Genomic DNA, 21693 nt, shown 5'->3' with positions numbered 1-21693 from the left:
AGGGAGAGGCTGAAAGCCATCAGGATTTAATTTAAATGCAGAAGAGCAGAAAAAAATCTACATAAATGCAAAACCCTTCGACCTGCATCAGAAAAAGGCTGAAAGTTCAGTGATCTCTACTTCTCATCAGGTACTCATTGCTTGCATATTTTCCAGAGAAAGGAGAAAACAAAAAGTGGAAAATGACGCATTTCATTTAGCATTTTCCCACCTTATAATTTTCAGTGGTCAAGTTACATCTTAATTATTTGGTAGCCTGAACCATTTCTAATTTCTTTTCACTAAAGGCTACAAGAGTGAATTGTAGTTCTGATGAGATTACTAAAGTGCATGCAATTTTATCTCATTTATACCTTTGCTGACCTGAATAATATCACATCAAAAGGGATTTGATAACAATTTCTCTTTATAGCAGTAGGACATTTAGCATTATATCTATGTGATATGTTTAATCAAATATATTAGAAAGGAATATTTGGCACTAAATTTCAGGATATTCATTTCAGTAATAAGTTAAGAAATACTATTGGTTGGTTGTTATTCACAGCATCTGAACACATGAGCCTGTATTTGAAAGGTAACCTTTACCAAAGCTCTCTTTATTATTGGTCCTGATAGCATTTTTGTCACATCCATTAATCCCCATGAAGTTCATGAGGAGGAATGAGGTCAAGAAAAAGGAAGGAGGGTCCAGTTCATTTGTTTAGGTTGTCACATGAGCCAGCAGGAGCAAGAGGCCATAGCAGAGTCGAGTCCAGTCTGAGCTCTGTGCAAGCAGACTCAGGGCCCACAACTGTTCTGCCTGTATCTGCAGAACAAGCTAACCTGCTTCGTGAGCAACCCATAGGCACCAATATGCAATTCCTAAGATTTCTTTCTGAAAAACATTCGTGTCTTGAAATGGCTTTTGTACGATGCCGAAGTTGAATGCTGCCTAATAGAATACAGAAGATTGTAAACAAATCAAGTGACTTAAATCAAGTGACTTTTTTTAGTTATGTTATCTGTTATTTAAAGAAAAAAAATAGTGACTTTTTTTAGTTATGTTATCTGTTATTTAAAGAAAAAAAAATAGGAAAGGCAATGGGACCCAAACATTGAATAGTTTAAACGGAAGTTGATCTCTCCAGTCTACTTCATCAATGATAGCTAGTAAGTTTTCTTCCACGTAGTTTTCAGAATCCTGAGTTCTTGTCTAGACTGTCAGTCATTTGTGTGGTAGAAACTGAGCAACTGCTGTTTCAGACCATGGGAGGAAGAAAATTGTCAAGGTCCAGGGGCAAGGTATTTCTTTATGTTGGGGAAGGCTGAAATGTTGCTGATGCCCTTTTCTGTCACCTGTGTTCGTCCACATGTGGTTTCATCTTCCCACCTAAATGCAAGATAAACAAGGGGGGAAATGATCGTGTGTATCAGCAGAATGGGAAGCCAGGTTTTTAGAGATCCTCGTCTGCTGTCAGAAGACCATATCGACATTACTTCTAGAGCCTCAGCCTCTTGCACTCCATCTGAATGCCTGTCTCATGGGAAACACACACTGAACACTACTGGCCTCGTGTGAATGGAACACAAGCTAGCTCCAGTGTCAGGATCTCCTACAATCCTTTCTCTGCTCTGGTGCCTGGAGGCAGTCAAAATATTGTCTTGTCTTCCCTCATCAAAATCAATAAATGAACCAAAGAGCTGCACAAAACTGTAGCCACAGACTGGGCACATTGTTCTTATAGTGAGCGCTTGCCTTGCTACCTGACAATGCAGTCCAGCCCATGGAGAATTATAAGTTCGAAGGCTGATCACAGATTTCCAGACTGCAGACACTGAGCTATATTTCAAAATTCCCAGTGCAACTGACTTCAAATCAGAATGCTTGAGTTAAAACAATAAACTGTTTAAAAAGATGAATGACTGATTAGAAACCATAAAGTTGCTCATGTAGCAAGTCAAAGAGCACGATCTACATGAAATTCTTGTTAGAAACTCAGATGTGGTCATTTGTACCAAAAATGTCTCTGTAAATTGCCATGTGATTAAACCAGAATCATTTATTTACAAATTCTAATTCATGAGACATCTAACATATGTTTTCCAGTCTACTTAATTTCCGTAAGTACTCTCTTGGACATTTTGGGATTAGTTAGAGATTTCTTTCATCATATCTTATAGCCTTGAATAATTCGGTCATAATAAAAATGATTAAAGAGAGGCTGTGTGTGTCTGCCCTATAGGAGTATTACCTACACAGGAGCTGATCTTCCCCTAAAATAAAGGTTTCCCTGAAGAAGAGAGAGATTTCCTGTAGAGGTTACTTGAAAAGTCAAAGCAGTGTTAGTGAGCCTCTATCAGGCTCTGCATGAGGATATATAGTATATTAAGCATCCTGTGAAAAATACCTCTGCCAGTCTCTCCATACTCACATATGTCTTCTCAGCTGTCAAAAAAATATCTTGATTGCTTGCCAGTCTTTTTCTTATGGTCCCTGGGTAACCAGAACAAATAATGATAAAATACTTGTGTCAGATCCCTAAGCCTGCTCTGCTTCATAGCCCTGCAGCCACATCAAGTCTGTAAATCTCTCCTCCATAAACATCCCTGTTGTGGCTTCCTCCTCCCTGGGCCCACTGTCTCATTGAGCTGATGCGTCGATCCACTATGCCAAAGAAATGATAGCCCTAGAAAGAATGGGAGGGGAGTTTATCCTCTGTGGAGGCTGACTTGTCCAAATGCTTTGCAATTGCACATTGTTTCAGAGGAAACTCAAGGTGGAAGTAGAGAAACAGGTTGCTGAGAAGAGTTCGTTGGGGAGGAAAAAGAATAAATCACTATAGGCATGGCACCATTGGATTTGATTTCATTTCACTGTGAAGGAAGCTCTTGGTTTGGAGGTGGTCTAATAACTACAGAAATATAGTTGGGGGAAAGAGTAGGCAACCTGACAGTAAAACATTGTTCCTGTGGTGAACCCTAGTCTGTTATTTATTAAGCCAATGTGAAGGTATTTATAGGATAACAAGGCTATCTTTAATGCTTTCATGCTACCTGTTTCCATATTTTTTCCCTTTTTAAACCCATGATAAGATTTCATTTCTTCACTCCCTGGGAAGTTAGCAAGAGCAGCATGCCTCATGTTTCGGCAATGGATAGAAACACTAAGGCCTAGAGTACTCTTTTTCCCAGGGATTTAAAAAAAAATCAAAAAATACTGGCCCTGCTCCCCAGAAGCATTTATTCCTTTTCTACTCAGTGTCTTAGGACAAAGGAGCCAGGACCTTAACCTCACTCCCCTTCTAAACAATTGGTAGAGATATGCACCTGCTGGAAGGATTTCTTGTCAACAAAAGTTGCCATCCCTTTCTGTCTCTCAGGTATTAGAACAAGTGCCTCTGAAAACTTCTGTTGGGTTGATACCAAGTTTCCTGAAAAAGGTGTTTACCCAAGCCAAACATGTAACTGGTGCACACTGGGTAACACATATGCCCTGTGATGGAGTATGGTGAAATGGCAGTGAGGAAAAGATTATTACCTTGGTTCTTTGTCTCACTTGGGAGAATTTCTAAGTGAAAAAAGCAAAGAGAAAAAGCAAGATGCATTTAAAAGCAAGATTTATTTAAGTCAGAGACCTCCAGCTAGTATGGCCTAGAGGGGAGCTCCAAGAGAGGCAAAATCCGAAGTGGCTGGTAGTAATGGTGTTTTTTAAACACAATTTTTGGAAAAGAAAAAAAGAAACTTGACAATCAGGTTGATATTCAGTTAAATGGCAAGGACAAAACCTACCAAAAGACTTGATCAGGAATCTTATTTGCTGAGGAGGGTGGGATAGGTAACTTGTTTTTACAATAAACCTGAGCTCTAAAGGGTGGAATCACCATTCCCTTGCTATTCTCATGGTAAAACTGTAAATTCCTAAGAAATGGAGCAGGCATTTTTGACCTTGCTAAAGGTAACTTTTGGGGAAAAAGCAAGCATTCTGCACCCTAAATTTCCACTGGGACCACCCTGACTGCCTGTCTGACTCCCAACAGTAAAACCTATAAACAATGACTACAAGTCCACTCCCTGCCTCAATGACCTTGAAGAGGAAGAAGAAATAAAGTAGCCTAAAGGATACAGGGGAAAAACAAACAAACAAACAACCCATACAAGTGCTTAGTGAAGCAGGCAGGCATACAGCTTAAAATCAATTAGGTTTGTGAGCTGGAAGACCACGCCTTCGCCACACCCCTGTGTGACCTTATGCCCCTACCTGGCCACACCTGGGTGCTCATCAGCCAATCAGGTTAATTAACCACTCCCCTGTGGAAGTGGGTTAAAAGCCTGGGACATGGTGTGTCCTGCCCTCCTCTTCTTCCCTGGCTTCTTACCAGGAGAGGGCTTGCTGTAGCCCCAAACCTCCAGGGTGCATGGCCTTCGTGCCACCCACCCTAGGCTTCCTGGCCTAGATGCTCCTCCACCTGGCTGGTTCCTGGTGCTCAGTATGAACCCAGATTTACCTCTCTCTCTCTCTCTCTCTTAGATAAAACTCTCACTCTTCTATGCATCTTTCCCACTAAATAAAGACTTAAAATGTACCATGCTGCCTCATTTATCAGCACCAGTATTTAGAATTCTTCTCTAAATATTAGGCAAGAACCCTCTTAGGCTTATTAATATTGGGGATTTATTAATAAGTATATGGTGAAATTGTATGGCACCCTAAGTTCCACTAACATATGTGGCATATCAGATGGTGCTTCTGGGAAACTTTACGGTGCCACATTTTGGTATAAATTTTGGGGGTTCTTTCCCGATATCATGGTGAAGAATAAATTGGAACATAAAGCATGCATGTTCACAAAATTGTTATTAATAGTAGGCAACACAGGGCACAGAAAGTGTAAGAGGTCAGAAAACAAGCAGGCTTGTCACCAGATGAATATTTGCAAAGCATCTTGCAGCATGTCCTTCACATGTGAGGACCATTATTTTATTTATAAAAATTGGCTTCCAAGATGTTTCTTTTCTATTTTTAAATATTTTTAGTCATTTATTTGAAAAGCAGAGTGACGGGGAGAGAGGGAGAGATAGAAAGAAAAAGAGAGAGAAACAATCTGCTGGTTCACTACCCAAATACCTTTAACAGCCAGAGCTGGGCCAGGCTGAAGCCAGGAGCCAGGAACTCCTTGTGGGTCTCCCATGTAAGTGACAAGCACTCAAGCACTTGAATCACCATCTGCTGTCTCTCAGAGTACACATTAGCAGGAAACCGGATCAGGAGCAGAGTAGCAGAACTCAAATTAGCAACCTGGATACGGGATGTGGGCATCTCAATCCAATATGGAATGTGGATATCCCAAGCAATCCCTTAACCCCCTTCATCACAATGCCCACCCATTGAGTTTTTAATGCTAAGATCAAATATACCTGATTGGGTTACAGAGAGCAAAAATATCTTCATAGAAAAAGGGGATTTGCTTGCTCCTAGAAGGACAAAAAGACTGATGCAAAGAATCACGTGATAGAATGAGCAAAATTCTGGAGGTTGGAAAGCACAGAAAGGATTTGTGATGAGATGTCAATAGCTAGCATTGACTTACTACCTATGAAAAACAAAGTTTTATGAGAATGAAACCACTAATTTTGTCAACTCAGTGGGGAAGTTTCTTTGCTCTTATTTTGTAGATGTGAAAACTGAGACAAATTAGGTTAAATAACTATCAATCAGTAGAGTTGTAACTGGAATTAGTTGGAACTAACCTTTGATCTATTTCCTTTGACAAACTTAATCGGAAGGACAATTGTTTTTAAGGAGTTCCCTGAAGTAACGTTATGGGGAAACAGCAGCGAAGAGACTGCCTTGGTTCTCTGTCTCACGCCAAAGAAGAATTAGCAGGCAGACACGACAGTGAAAGTAAAGTGGGATTTATTTAGGTTGAAAACTTCCTGCCAGAGTGGCAAAGAGGGGGGTTCCAAGAGAGGAAGACCCAAAAGAGCAGACTGGAGAAGGAAGGTGGGGGATACCAGAGACATGCTGAGACTTGTCTATGACACATGGGGCTGCAGCTAATGAGAGTCTGGATACAGAGACTGCCTGTCTTCAAACAAGATGGTTAAACTTTAACCCAGAACTAACAAACTAATTATCTAGGAAATAGCCATTAATGAGAGTAGGAAATCGAATTTGTAGAAATTATGGAGATTTGATGTAGTATAGAAAGCATTTAGAGAGGCAGAGAGGAAGAGAGAGAGAGAGAGGGAGAGAGAGAGAAAGGGAGAGAGAGAGAGAGAAAGGGAGAGAGAGAGAGAGGTGAGATCTTGTTGAGATCCGGGGTAAAGGAAAACCCACTGAGACATGGAGCCCAGAGCCCATGGCCTTACTCCAGGCTGTGCCCAATTTCACCAACAGATTAATCTCTGGGAAGGAAGAAGAGAATGCACTTTTCAGCTGACACCCTAACAGGCCATTGGGATCTGGTGTCTAGTCAGGGAGTCCTTGAAAAAAGCCAGAGAGTGGCCCTGGCCCAAATTTCAAGGTTATTCCAAACCTTTCTCCCAGTCCAGTGTGTTGGGCTGATCCCCACAAAAGGAAGCTGAGTTGAGCCCAGACCACCATTCCCAGAGCTGAGACGAGAAGCAAGAGTGGAGCCTCTGGCTTACAGCTCCTGAGGACTCCAAAAGGGCAGGGGACTGGCTCCCTGCTGCAAACTGCATTTCTGGACCCAACACTGAAGTAGGCAGGCATACAGGTTAAAATCAATTAGGTTTCTGAGCTGGAAGACCACGCCTTCACCATGCCCCTGTGTGACCTCATGCCCCAACCTGGCCACACCTGGGTGCCCACCAGCCAATCAGGTTAATTAACCACTCCCCTTTGGAAGTGGGTTAAAAGCCAGGAACATGGTGTGTCCTGCCCTCCTCTTCTTCCCTGGCCTCTTGTCAGGAGGGGGCTTGCTGTAGCCCTGCGCATCCAGGGTGCGGGGCCTTTGGGCCCCGTGTGTAGACTTCCTGGGCTAGATGCTCCTCCACATGGCTGGTTCCTGGTGCTCGGTATGAACCCAGATTTACCTTTCTTTCTCACTTGCCTATACATCTTTCGCATTAAATAAAAGCTTAAAATGTACCATGCTGCCTTGCTTATCTGTGCCGGTATTTAGAATTCTCTAAATATTAGGCAAGAACTGTTGGGTTCCTGAACCAGGACCCCAACACGTTGAGATGTGCACCCCAAAGACTCAGATTCCAAACCAGTAGATGCAACACGCAAGAGGATTTATTCAACTTCTGCACAGATGGGCCTCTCGACAGCACAAGGCCATCCAAAGAAGAAGCCCCGAACAGTTGTTAACGAGCATTTTTAAAGGGAAAAACCACACAATTTACTTAATACACACAATTTACACGCTAATTGGAGGGTTTAAATGATACACACACGATTCACACACTGGTTGGGGGATTTAAATGAGGGGGTTAGTGGCGGGAAAATTTTCCTGGCTATCGCAGGAGTCACTTTAAGACTTTAGGGTGGGATATCTGCTGCTCGCCAGAAGGTGCTCTGCAACTAGGAGTTATCGCAAAGCCTTGAGGCGGGGTTCCTGCTGCGAACCACATCTCAAGTGACAGCTGGTGCCTAGGGCTCCTTCTAGGAACTAGCACTCTACATGGGGCAAAGGCTACTTCTAAGAATTAACTCTCTAAGTAGGACAAAGGTTACTTCATCTGGGACGGAGGGGAATGGCTCTTCAGAACCCTATTGGGCTTATTAATATTGGGGATTTATTAATAAGCATATGGTGAAATTGTATGGCACCCCAAATTCTGGTAGCATATGTGGTGCCCCAGATGGAGATTTTGGGTAACTGTAAAGGGCCACATTTTTGTATGAATTTTAGGGGGTCATGTCCGATTTCATATCATCCTTTTTGCAATCAGAGCCTGGTGCCCAACCAGGAGATCTCCTGTAAAGGCTAGCGTGTAGCCCCAGCTAGAATCCATCCATTGTCTCAGGCCTTCTTCCAGTCCCACACAAAGGGCTGATCCACACAAGAGGGAGGTGAGGTGTTAGGATAGAGTCCCAGCTCCAGGGGATTGGTCTGGCCTTGGTCAGCAAGATTAGCCCCTGAGTCTTAAGACCAGCAGCCATGCTAATCGCTTTTAAGTGGCTGACAGGGACCCTGTGTTTTAGGGAAAATGCGAGTTACTATGAAGAAAAGTAAGGCTCTCTGAAAAAAAAAAAAAAAAAAAAAAAGCAACAGTGATCCACATGCTCACCAGTCTGACGGGGTGATCCGACAACATTGGATCCACATCACTTTGGAGTTGCAATCTGAGTTATGGCACCAAAACTTTTACAGGAAAATGATGGTGCAGAAATTATTGTTACCTTGGTTCTTTGTCTCACATGGAAGAAGAATTTCCAAGTGGACAGCAGAGATTTAAAAGTATTTATTGGAATCAAGGACCTCCAGCCAGAGGAGCATGGAGAGGGCTTCCAACAGAGGAAAATCCAAAGGGCAGGCACCTTTTTAAGTAGGATTTCAAAGGAAAAAAAAACAACAATTAGATTGGCATTCAGTTACCAAATGGGGACAAAAATCATCAAAAGACCTCATTTACAATTCTCCATCCTGTCTGGCCTACTGTGGGTGGATAGGTAACTTGTTTTGACAATAAGCTGTGGGCTAAGAAAGAGCTGCCTTGCTATTCTTATGATAAATTTTGAGATTCCAAAGGAAGGAGGGCAGCTTGTTCTTGCTAAAGAACAAGGGAGGGAAACAATTATTTTACACCCCAAATTCCATTGGGATCTCCTGACTATTAACCCATCTGACTCCTCACAGAAAGGATGGTAAGCTAGAGTGATCTCAATGGATAGGAAACTCTCAAAGAATTTGGGCAAAATCAAAAAGCACAAAGTCTGATTTCAGGACTCTTCTGTATTTACTGAGGGGAAAAACACTAACAAAGATGAACAAAGACGGCATGTAGCAAAAGATAAATTACACATAAGCACATGGAAACACACCTACCAGGCAATACATGGGAGGGTTCCTCTATAGACAGTGCAGCTAAGTAGTAGAGAAAGACAAAATTTCTAAGCCTTAGAAGTTCTAAAGTTTAAGGCTAATTACTCTGTCTTCTAAATTGGTTACAAAGGCATGGGGAAACTAATTTCTGAATACAAGTGATTACACAATGTTAACTTCAGCAGAATTTAGAAAATATTTTCTCAATATCCACTGGTGTAAGGCTGGTTTGGCAGTCAAGTGAGGTTTTCACAAGTAATTAGGGTACACTCTGTAGGATATTAAACATTTCAGTCAATTTATTGAAAAGACAGACTTATATCTCGCTGTAGAAAAGAGATAATTGTATACTGTCATGAAATTGCAATCCTCTTTCTAGACTGTTCAAAATTGTTGATATTCAATGGAAGCAAACTGCATGAATTACCCTATGAAATATTGCCCTCAGTATTAGGAGCTCTCCATACGGTTCTACTAAGGATAACATTTCATTGCATTTCTCATAAAGAGAGTAGAAGAGATGGGGAGCCACTTTGCTCTCAATTCCAAAAGCATGCATTGCCTCCCTACAGAGATAGAAGGGGGATTCTCCAGCTTTTGTTGCTTCTCTTTCATTTGCATGTGCCTGACCATCTAAGGGTTGCTCTTGCTGGAAGTTTGTAAGAGTAATTCTGAAACTGAGCTGAGAGAGGCAAATGGACTTTCTCTGAAGGTCTCTCCTCTGACAGATGCCTTCTAGCAGGGAGCATGATTCTGCTCCCTTTTGCTATTTTTTTTTTTTTTTTTTTGCTGTTGTGCCGTTGTTGTTGACTTTTTTTTGACAGTGACATCTTGAAAAAATAACACTCAACCTCTAACTTATTGAATTTTGGGAACTGAAAATAGTATGGTGAGAAGATTTGTAATTATACCTATCTCTCAGGGCATAATGACTTAATTAATATACCCTTCATGAGACTTTGCGCTGTGGGAAGCACACAGCTGCACTAGCTGATGGAAATCAAGGTGTTGTGAAGTGCAGCAACCTGAGTGTTTTGATTGTGTGTGTGTTTTAAATGTTTAATATAGATTCTTTTTCTCCCTTTGGGTTTAATTTTGTGCCCAGAGATTGACTCCTCCCTTTCATCAGGCTGCGGATGACAAATGTGGAGGAGGACAAAAAGTATGTAAAGTTGAAGCTGCTGAAGTTGCTAATGACAAAAATCAATCATAGCTGGATATCCCTGGCTCAAGGCTATTTCAAAGCATGCTGTCAGTGTATTTGTTCTGTTTTGCTCAATCGTCCAGCATAATGGTATTCCAAAATGTTCAGAGGCAATTTGCATTTTCTCTCTCACCACCTGCACGGATACTTAGGGGCTGTTATTTCATATTTCTTTAGTCTTCAGAACTCATGTGGATTTATCCCTCACACCCTTCTATTAAATGCTATCCCATTTTACTTAGAAGTGCCTTTTGCTTGTTAGAAATGAGGGTTGCTCTGCTTGAATCACTGTACTCCCAATCAGGAAGACTCAAATGTCGGCAAAGCTTATCCACGCCCTTGCGCTTTCTGACCGAGGGAAATTGAGTTGATGGAGCTCTATGGTGGCTAAGATAGCATTTGGGTGTGTACCACATGGTCTAGAACATTTTTATATTTTAATTGCTCCTTTTTCTCTCTTTCTCATGTTGATAGACTTCATTGTGAGCTTGTTTGCTCTCTCTTCCCAAACTCCCACCATGCTCTGTCTTTTTCATGTAAATCTTTAAAAAGGGAGAATTTCATGTGTGCCAGAATGATTTTGCCTATTAAGTGAAATATCTGAGCTGGGAACCTATGTGATAAGAAGCCAGGAAAAGCCCACTCTAGTAATTTCAGCAACGTGAAAGAAGAGTATTCAAATAAGAAATAACTTTAAAAAAAGCTCTATTTAAATGAAGCTAGTACAAATGATGAGGAGGCTCAAGCCAGAATTTTCCTGTATTCTTCCTATATTCTTGTCTATAACATCCAATTTTTACTTTATTTTTAAGAGAAAAAAAACCATTCAGGTACTTTACTTCTGATTTTTTTTTCAATTGAGAGATTAAGGAAATGCAGAGGAAAATGGGTAAAAATGACATCTAACCCAGATCCATGAGAACTACAAAGAGACATTTTCAATGTTTTAAACATTGTCAGGTTAAAAATCTATAGGAATCATAGTCAAAGTTCAAATAAAAACAACAGCAACAACAACAAAAAAAACCAAGTTCCCCTAAAATGTTTCTGAAATATCCCAAGCCACTGGAGAGACTCCAAGCAGGTGAATACCCACCAGTCGGGTCATAACCTTTGGGAAGGAATTAATGGGAAGCACAGGAATTATCTAGAGATCAGTAGGACACAGAACTGCAGCAAGCAGTTGGCAGCCTGAATGCTGGTTCTCGAATCCTGGCTCAGCCATTAGGAGATACGTGAATGTGGGCACTGTGAGCTGTGAGCTACAACAGCACATAAGACTTGCCAAGAGGACTGAACAAACTTCCAGCAGCACCAGGCAGTGACCCTAAAGGTGACTCAAGCTCCCATATACAGTATTTGCTCAGTACCTCTGACTATAAAATGTACTTTGCTCAGCCTATTGTGCAAAACACCGTTCAGTGATTTTCTACTTCCTCTGCTGTAAATTTCCATTTCCCTGTAGACCCATCCCCGTGTTTGGCATTCTATAGTCCCTCAAACCCCATTTTTACTTTACCAGTCCCTTTGTGTTCCTCTTCTGTATCACTTTTTAAAATTTATTTTTAAGGATTTATTTATTTGTTTGAAAGTCAGAGTACAGGGAGAGAGGGAGAAACAGAGAGAGAGAGAGAGAGAGAGAGAGAGAGAGAGGTCTTCTATCTGTTGCTTCACTCCCCAAATGGTTGCAAGAACCAAGGCTGGGCCAGGAGCTAGGAGCTTCGTCTGGGTCTCCCACATGAGTTCAGGAACCCAAGTGCTTGGGCTGGCTCCTGCCACTTTCCCAGGTGGATTAGCAGAGAGCTGGATTGGAAGAGGAGCAACTGAGACTAGAACCTGTGCCCATTTGGGATGCTGGTTTTATAAGTGGCAGCTTAACTGACTGTGCCACAATGTTGACCCCATTCTGTATCACTTTAAAAGCCTCAGTTACCTCTGTTTTGTTGGATTTGAGCTCAGTTTACAGTGTTGTTTCTCTCCTTTATTGCAGCAGTCTGAGTAAAAAATAAAAAAAAAAAATCTGTCTTGCCACCTTGAATAAGTGCCTGCTGCTTTCTCGCTTTGAAAGTTTCATTTGATTTTCTGCCTTGGTTTTCCACTCTTATAACAGTAATACAATGCCTGCCTACAAGAGCTGTCATAAGGATGAAATGAATCAATAGATGCAAAATGTTAGTTAAGTATTTATTAAAATTTTTTAATGTTTGCAGAAAATTAATCAATCTTAAGTCTCTCAATATAAGAAATTAAACCTTTGTGTGACTTTCCCATGAAGATTTCATATTGATCACCCAGCTCCAGTCTACCATTCCATTGTCACAATGTTAACTATATCAACCCTTCCTCTCAGCTATTCACTTTGACTTCTACCTGCAGTTCTTATTCCTGCTCCTCTACAGCATGACAGCATCCTGTACAATCGTTAGTCTTGCTCAGTGCACCTTCCTCTATAGAACTTCACTTCTCCTTTTTCTCTGTCAGCAAGCATTTTCATCATACCTCTGTCATAATACTCAGTGCAGTCTACACGTACCTTTTCTTTGGTCTCTAGGTCTGAATGGGGTTGGCTAACTATTACATTATATATTCAAAAGATGTTGGTAATTGATTCAGGATGAAAATAACTTTCAAAAAGAAGAGACTTAGGAAAGATTGATTTTAATTCAGCCCAGCTCATGATATATAATAATAGTTATTTCACCAGCATTCATTTATATAGTAAAATAGGTTATTTTGTGCTAAATATTTTATATTCATAAATATATTTTATCATAGCAAAAATGCATATATGCAGCTACTAATATTACATGAGCTTCCTTGTGGTAAAGGTTGTATATCTCCTCAATGTCAGGTAGCCAGCAAATCAGAATCATATCAGGACTCATCTGTTTCTAGGTTGTACATTCTCAAAGTTTCCAACAGAGAAAAATATAGTAAGTACTGATGTTGAAATTTTGGAAAAAACATATGATATTATAGACTTAAACTGATAAATTCCCAAGGAACCTGAAAATGGATACATGTGCAAAAGCCCCATTTTATTTGAGGAACTGCCCTCAATAGAGTAAAATGCCCTGATGTGTACATCTATAATCACAGACACATTAAAGCCAGCGCCAGCCTAGTTAATGCACCAAAACACAAAACCACAATATAGCAGTTCACTCTAAAATAAGTTTTTGGAATTTTGGAATACAAAAATGGTCAGAGAAGACAACTTATTAGTAGACATCACTTATAATTCACATAGCTTGCAAAAAAAATTCTCTTGCTTCTCAACTTAAGCTCCATATTTTATACACAACCTACATTTTTCTTCAACTTCTGTTCAGAAACATTTCAGATAATATTAAAATCAACACATACAGATTTCGTCCATACTATGATAATGTTCAAGCATAATGGAAAATAAATATTAGTGGTGTTGACTCCAGATACATGGATGAGCCCAGTGTTTTTGCAGTCAACAACAAAAAAAAGCAAGTGGAAGCTAAACAAATTGGAAACCGTGTTTAGATTTATTACGTTAAAGAGACAGAGTAGTGCAGTGGCTACATGCATAGCCTTTACAGTGACAATGACCTTCATTTGAAGATTCCTCTAAGTCACATTGGAATGGACTTGAGCGTATCACTCGTGTTCACTTCAGCAGAATCTCTATCTGAATACCTAGGGTTCTGGCAGACAAGTGAAAGACTTTACTACACATTAAAGTAGATACCATAGTTATCATCTTGTATGCAACTATATGTGAGATGATGTTATATAAGGGTAATATGCAAGTAAAATATTTAAATCTTAAGCACTCACTGCTAACTGTTAGAAATCTAGCTTGTAGTACAAGTTAGTTTTTTTTTTTACTAGAGAAGTTCATATTTGAAAAAACGAGGCATATACTCAAAGTGATATTCTTATTTTAAAATTCAGATAAGCAATTATGATCAGTTCATTATGTCTCCATAATGACTGCTTTTGTTGTGGTGCAGCACAGGTATGCCATGGAAGAAGTGACATGGAATTGTTCTCCAGACTCAAAGAAGGAAACTTAACTTGCTACCAGAATGACCTGCTGTATGTGGAGTCTAGAAATTCTGGAGTTGAGTAGCTCTGCAGATGAAATGAGAAGCCTGGATTCTGCTTCTTGGCAGTGGATACGTTCCTGGTTTCAGCAGACTTTGATTGCAACGCCAAATATCTAGGAGAGTGGAAATTTGCAAATCATAATAGGTTCTTTCTGCACATGACCTTGCAGTTATGTGTTGGCTAGAAGAGGTTGATTGATTGGATACTGCAGTGTCCTATGAAGTGAAACTTCCATGGTGACAACCATCAACTGCTGGACCACATCCCTACAGGCTCAGGAATTCAGATATGCCAGTATGCTTGTGTGAGGTGATTCAGAAAAGCAGTTCACGAGACCAATGATTAAGACCAGAGTCCTGACCAAATAATTCACATTAAGCAGAAATAGAATTGCAAAATATGCTAGTATCTTGTGTAGAAGACACCCAAAGCATTATCTCTCACTGGGAGATTACATTCATTGGACAGCAAATGATATTTGATGCTCTAAGATGTGGAACCCTGATATTAGTTCTATGCTTTTTGTTTGGACTTGTTTGATGGATAGAGAAAAATGAGCATCTACCCTTAAGGCTACTAATGTTATTACCATTGTACTGATGTTATACCATTACTGATGTTATACCATTGTTATAAAGAGGCAATGCCGTTTTCTTCCTAATCACCACCTTAATGCTACTCCAAGTTCTTGAGGTAATGACCTAATGTCCAGAACACAGAGTGTCTGCTCCAAGTGCAATGGAAGTTGAGAAAAGCTTGAAGTCAATGAGCTTTGTGGGGATCAGGGAGGTGAGTATGGGAGCATTAGGCAAGACAGGGCTATGCTGAGCAAAGGCCAAAGAGGAAGCAAACTTGGCATACAGAGGAACAGTGTGGAGCCTGTTGTGCCTGCAGCAATGAGGCTAATTTAGAAGATAAACTCAGATAAATGAGAGAAGAATGCTAATGATCAGAGATGGTTTGATTTACTAATGTTCTGTTTTATTCTGAGACAATTCCAGAAATCATATACATGAAACAGTCGAGAAATCCAGAATAGATCTCCAGATTTTTATGACCTACTTCACTTACTATTGGCTTATTTGACAATTTTGATGTTTCTAAGCAATAATTCCAGAGAGAGCACCTAGAGGCACAAAGGACAATGACAAGGGTATAGAGAGCAATTCTGGGTTGATTTCTGTGTGTGTGAGCTTCATGCTCAACATTTTGGACTGATTCATAATTTCAGATAGCTTCAGCCTGCCAATTATCTAAAATAAAATTCTGTTTTCCCACTGATGATTAATCATATTCAAAAATAGGAGAGCTTAAAGCAATGGATAAAAATAGAAAGTGGAAATGAAGACTGTAATGATCAAAGATGAGAAAGTAATTTTTGGAGATGAATTAAGTACCTTCCCTATTTTTTTGAGCTGCTTCCTAAATCACAGCCATCTGGGTAAGAAGAACCTAGTATTTTTTTTCCCTGTCTCTGTCTCTTCCTAGCCAGTACCTTGTGATGTGGTTAGTGTACACACACTCCCGTCTACTTAATCTGCTGGTGCCAGAGAGAGCATGATAGGCTCAGGAAAAAAAATCTGTTCTGTTATATATATTTTTTTCTCTTTAGCTCCTTACTTAAAGATTGCACAAGATCTCATACAGTGGAACTTCTGCCCTTGTTTCATGAATGTATGTTTTCACAGATTTGATGGCTATTCAAATGTGCTCCCTGTGATGAGACATGTATTGGGGTCTATGTCAGACTTGTGCAATTTACTCAGTCAAATGACGTTATCTAGTCTCATTTAATGCTTGCAAGATCTTGTCCCCTTAATAAATAATTTTCCCAGAACCTCTGAGGTGGAATTTTCTACCTCAAAACATATGTTGCTCAACCACTACTTATCTCACATTAAAATGACACTGGAGGCAATAATCTGCAGTTACCTGTGGATTGAGGATATTTGTATATAAATCTTCACTATCCCCCCAGCAGAAAAATTGACATATTTTCTCAATAGGAGTTACAGGCAGACAGCTGTGAGAGATTGGCAGTCACTGACTGGTGTTGAGATTAAAAATTATATAATCTTTATTTAAATAGGAACACTCTGGCTGCTGGTTTGAGAACAGACTTGGTGGAGACAAACATAGAAATAGGAAAATGGGTGAAGTGGTTAATTTAATGCAACATATATGGCAATAGAGGCAGTAAGATGTAGTAAGAATACAGAAATATTTGAAAGGTAGAGTAAATGGGACTTCCTACAAATTTGGGGTTTAGGTATGAGAGAAAGACAGGAGTAAATAAAGAATTCAGCTTTAGGCTTGGGTAAGCTTATAACTGACATTAATTGAAATGGAGATGTCTCCATATAGAGCAGCTTGAAAAGCACAGGGATTCAATTTTGAACACATGTGGCTTGAGATGTGATTTGCACATGTAAATGGAGATGTTGGTGAGGCATAGATAGTTGATAGATAGATAGATAGATAGATAGATAGATAGATAGATCTTAGATGACATATGACAGATAAATAGATGTCATGATAGATAGATGCTATATAGATATTCTAAATGTCTGTAAGTTAGTCTAGGATAGCTATATGTTAGGATACTTCAAAATGATTGTAAAAATAGACAGGCAGCAAACAATAAGTGAGCACTTATTCAGTGTCAGGTATTGTCTTACCTGTGGATAAAATAAGACAGACTTAAAAAAAAAAAAAAACCTACCAACAAGTAATTCAATCGAAAAATTGAAATTAAAAGCATCCATGTATATTAATAAAGTAACCAGAGTGTTGTACTCCAACACTCCCACCTAACACAGTCCTTCAGTCTCCTCAGGTTCAAAGGGAGAAGTCATGTTTACAGCTGTAGAAAGGGGACTTATGTCAGATCTTAGAGCCTTTTGTGGGGCTCACTGAACAGGCCCTCGGGGAACTCTCATTACCCTGTAACTTACTTTTTTTAAAGATGTATTTATTTATTTGAAAGGCAGAGTTACACAGAGAGGGAGACATGAGGCCTAGAGAGATAGAGAGAGAGAGAGACAGAGAGAGAGAGAAAGGTCTTCCATCCAATTGTTCACTCCCCAATTGGCTACAACTGCCGGAGCTGCGCTGGTCCAAAGCCAGGAGCCAGGAGCCAGGAGCCTCCTTCGGGTCTCCCACATGGGCACAGGGGCCCAAGGACTTGGGCCGTCTTCCACTGCTTTCCCAGGCCATAGCAGAAAGCTGGATCAGAAGTGGAGCAGCCGGATCTCGAACTGGTGCCCATATGGGATGCCAGCACTGCAGGCCAGGGCCTTAAATCGATCCTGTAACTTTCACATTCACTCACAGGCATTTGACTCAAGGCCTTCTAGTCAACCCAGCTGCAGCCAGGAGGGCACCTTAGTAGCTTTCTATATTGAAACCAACTGACCCCCACTCAGACCCAACCCATCCCTGATCCCTGGGCGTGAAAGGGAGTGGAATAATCTGAAATGCTACTGGAAATTTCGTCAGATGAAATTAGAGAATGTTTCCAAGTATGGACCATGTTGGTGAAATGGCAAGCAGATATTATAAATAGCCCTTAACTTTTTTTTTTTTTTTTTTTTTTTGACAGGCAGAGTGGACAGTGAGAGAGAGAGACAGAGAGAAAGGTCTTCCTTTGCTGTTGGTTCACCCTCCAATGGCCGCCGTGGCCGGCGCACCGTGATGATCCGATGGCAGGAGCCAGGTGCTTATCCTGGTCTCCCATGGGGTGCAGGGCCCAAGCACTTGGGCCATCCTCCACTGCACTCCCTGGCCACAGCAGAGAGCTGGCCTGGAAGAGGGGCAACCGGGACAGAATCCGGCGCTCCGACCGGGACTAGAACCCGGTGTGCCGGCGCCGCAAGGCGGAGGATTAGCCTAGTGAGCCATGGTGCCGGCTATAGCCCTTAACTTTTAAAAAGACTGGACAGCTTCCTGGAATTTTCAAAATGGGGAGGATTACTATGCAGGCCCAATAAAAATCCCAATCTGGACACTTCAATCTGGAGAGCACCAACAACGCGAGAGTGCTACTAACTACTGAAACAGAAGATTAGTGCAAACGCAGCTTGAAACTGGACTACTCCCTGCACAGAAGCTAGCAGTTTCTGAGCTGTGTGGAAGATGGACAGCAAGTAGAAAGGGACAACTACTGATGCTGCGAATGAGAGGAGGCATAAATTAAAGTCAGCATACACAAGCACACTGTGCATTGGGAGCTGCAGGACTAATCACTGAGATAAGAAGAGGTAGAAAGAGCAAATGGACACATGTCCTGTGCAATGAAATACTTGGCAGTATTCATGAGAAAGTGGCTGGAAAAATGTAGAAGAATTCAAGCTGTCTACCCACACTCCTAGTTCCGTCTTAAAACATTCTTCAGGGAATAGTTGCCCTGGCAAACTTATTTAATTAAGATGAGTCATCATAGCAAAGAAGTCTATGGCTATAAATTAAAGACGAAAAGTGAAAAATCCTAACACGTTAAAGGCATAAGGCAGACATAGATCAAGAGGGAATCATATCATAAAGGAGATGTCAAAGAAATATTTCTACATAATATTAAATAAATAACGCTCTTTAAAAACAGCTCAGGAGTGGGAATTTAGTGCAGTGGTTAAGACATCTCTTTGGGATGCCCACATCCTCTATCAGAGTGTCTGGGGTTGAGTCATAGCTCTGCTTCCAATTCCAGATTCTTGCTTATGCATACCCTAGGAAGAACCAGGTAATGTTCCAGCATATGGATACCAGTTACCCAGGAGAGAGACTAAAACAGCCGTCAGCTCCTTGATTTTGCCTGGTTATCTCTGGCTGTTCTGTTCATTGGGGGAGTGAATCAGTGGATAAGAAATTATTTTGTTTGACAATGTTTGTATATGTGTGTGTGCACATCTGTCTGCCTTTCAAATAAATTAAAAATTAAATTAAAACATCAGAATAATATAACAGTGGAAAGCTGTAACAGCAATTGACATAATTCAGGAAGTAATAAAGAGAAAAATCAATCCATTGACTTTCTTACTAACAAACAAAAAGTGAAGAAATCACTTCTAAAACCAGTATTAGAGAAATGAAGTCTTGACAACATCTAACAAAATAAATTAGAAAAAAGGTGTTAGAAGGACAAATATTAAAAGCAAAAGATGGAAAGCCAATATTTTGCTAACCCTAAAATTGAAGATAGAACAAACCAAACACAGACGTATCAAAAACACAGAAGAAAATTTCTGGCAAAAATGTTTTAGATTGAAAGTCTTTACCACGTCTGGGACACATTGATGCAGAAGACTTAAATAACCAATTCATTTGAAGTTGCAAAACACTTTGAAAAAGGGCATTGTTTGTTAATCCATGCGAAAAATACTTATCAAATATTTAGGAAAGGGAACAATTCAAATGAGCTATAGACTTTCTAAAAGTAACAGAATCTTCATGGGAGAAAGATGGGAGCCAAGCATTTGACAACTTGACCTTTGTTGTACAAAAAGAATGGCATAAGGAGCATTATCCATCTGGATAAGAATGGTTCAAAAATGCAGGGATTCAGGGGACACAGCACCACCCCTGATTCTTTCCTGGAGAAAAATGGCTCTTTTTGAAATATAGAAAAATCACCTTTCTCCAGAGGTATGTGTTGAAAAATAAATGTATTTAAATATGCAATCAAAGCAAAATAAAAAGCTTTAGGAACAGTGATTATAAAAACAACAGATTCTTTTAAAAATACTAGCCAAACAAAGAAGTGAAAAAAAAAGAGGACAAGCCTACTGGGAGCTTGTTTATGTCCTCATGTTTCATTCCAAATTCAATAATGCCGCTTAAAAGTAACAGATCAAAAAGGAGATATTCAAGAATGTGTTTGAAAGTTTTAAAGAGTCAAGTAATAAATTAAAAGAACAGATTATAAATTTTCCAAAGTAGCAATATATGACAAAATTTAAAAGTGAAATTAAATAACATATAAATGAAATATTTAAAATGTAATAGAAACTAGGCAAGATAATTATGTGAGTAGAATAAATTATGCTTTTTGTTGTGAAGCCTAGGAATTTTTATGGATACCATATGGCCCTTAGAGCCTAAAATAATTGCCATGTGGTCCTATATATAAAAAAAAGTCTTCTGATCATTGTTTTATTGTTGTAAAATATATAAATATTAAATAATAATGCCATGAATCATGATTCCCCATATATCATAGCATCAAAATGTATAAATCAAAGACAATAGTAAATTAATGAGTAATTAGCCTATCTCCTTCCATAATGGATCAACCAACAAAGCATAAGGAGGCATACAGTAGACCCAAATAACAGAGCTAATCATGTAAGATAATGAAGAGAGTGGACTGCAGGCCCTTGCTTCCCCTTGCTCTCTTTAATGAGGTATCCAATGACTAACAACCCAAACCACAGTAACCACAGTAGAACACAACATAGTCACATTATATATTATTACTGAATAAAGACAATGACAAAAGAGGGCAATCTGGTTTGCCCACCAATAGCTGCAATTCCATTCCTAAGATTTGTCCTGAATATGTATTTATAAATGGTACAAATATTTGCATGCCAGATGCCCTTTGAAACATTAGTCATAATTGTAAACCCAAACAAAAATCTAAGAGAGAAAACAAGCAAGAATGGACATAATCTACTCAGGAAAATACATATCACACATTTTCTCTTACTTGTGGAAGTTAATATCTAGAGTCTAAAAATTGTGAGGATGTCGTATCATTTGGTATATATTTGTAAATATTGCTTCATGGAATTATTTAAAGGACAATATGTCCTTCTTTCTCCAAGTTATAATCATTGCCATGAATTCTCACTGTAATATTGATATCCCTGTTTTCAAAGAAAATAGTATATATGTGTATGTGTATAATATTTACATATGAAGTTAATGTGGCAAAGTATTAAAATTACTAAAAAACTTAAAAATAAATGCATAAAAAGAATGAATATAATCTAAATGTTAATAAAAATAGTTAATAAATTTGAAAGTAAGTATAAAGCAGTCATTTAAAAATTTCAGGATATACACACATGTGTTAAAATGCTACTCTTTATTTTGTGAAACTATTACATGCTATTCAAGAATCAAAGCTGAAACCAGATACATCAAAGATGGCTACAAAAAAAGAAATACTGAGTGAAAAAAATAGGTGAAAGGAAGAATAAAATTATAACATACATGTAAGTACATGTATGGGACATTTTTGACAGGTTATAAAAATATTTTACGCTCTGTGTAAATCTGACTTTCAAATAAATACATAAATCTATAAAAATATTTCACGAGCTTAAATTTAATTTATTTTAAGAGGCACAGCATTGTGGTGCAGCCAATCAAGCTGCTGTTTATAATGCCAGCATCCTGTATCTGACTGTC

The sequence above is a fragment of the Oryctolagus cuniculus genome, chromosome 3 (assembly GCF_964237555.1).
Source record: "Oryctolagus cuniculus chromosome 3, mOryCun1.1, whole genome shotgun sequence".
Taxonomy (NCBI): Eukaryota; Metazoa; Chordata; class Mammalia; order Lagomorpha; family Leporidae; genus Oryctolagus; species Oryctolagus cuniculus.
The sequence above is the reverse complement of the archived record's forward strand: the minus strand, read 5'-3'. Positions refer to the sequence as shown.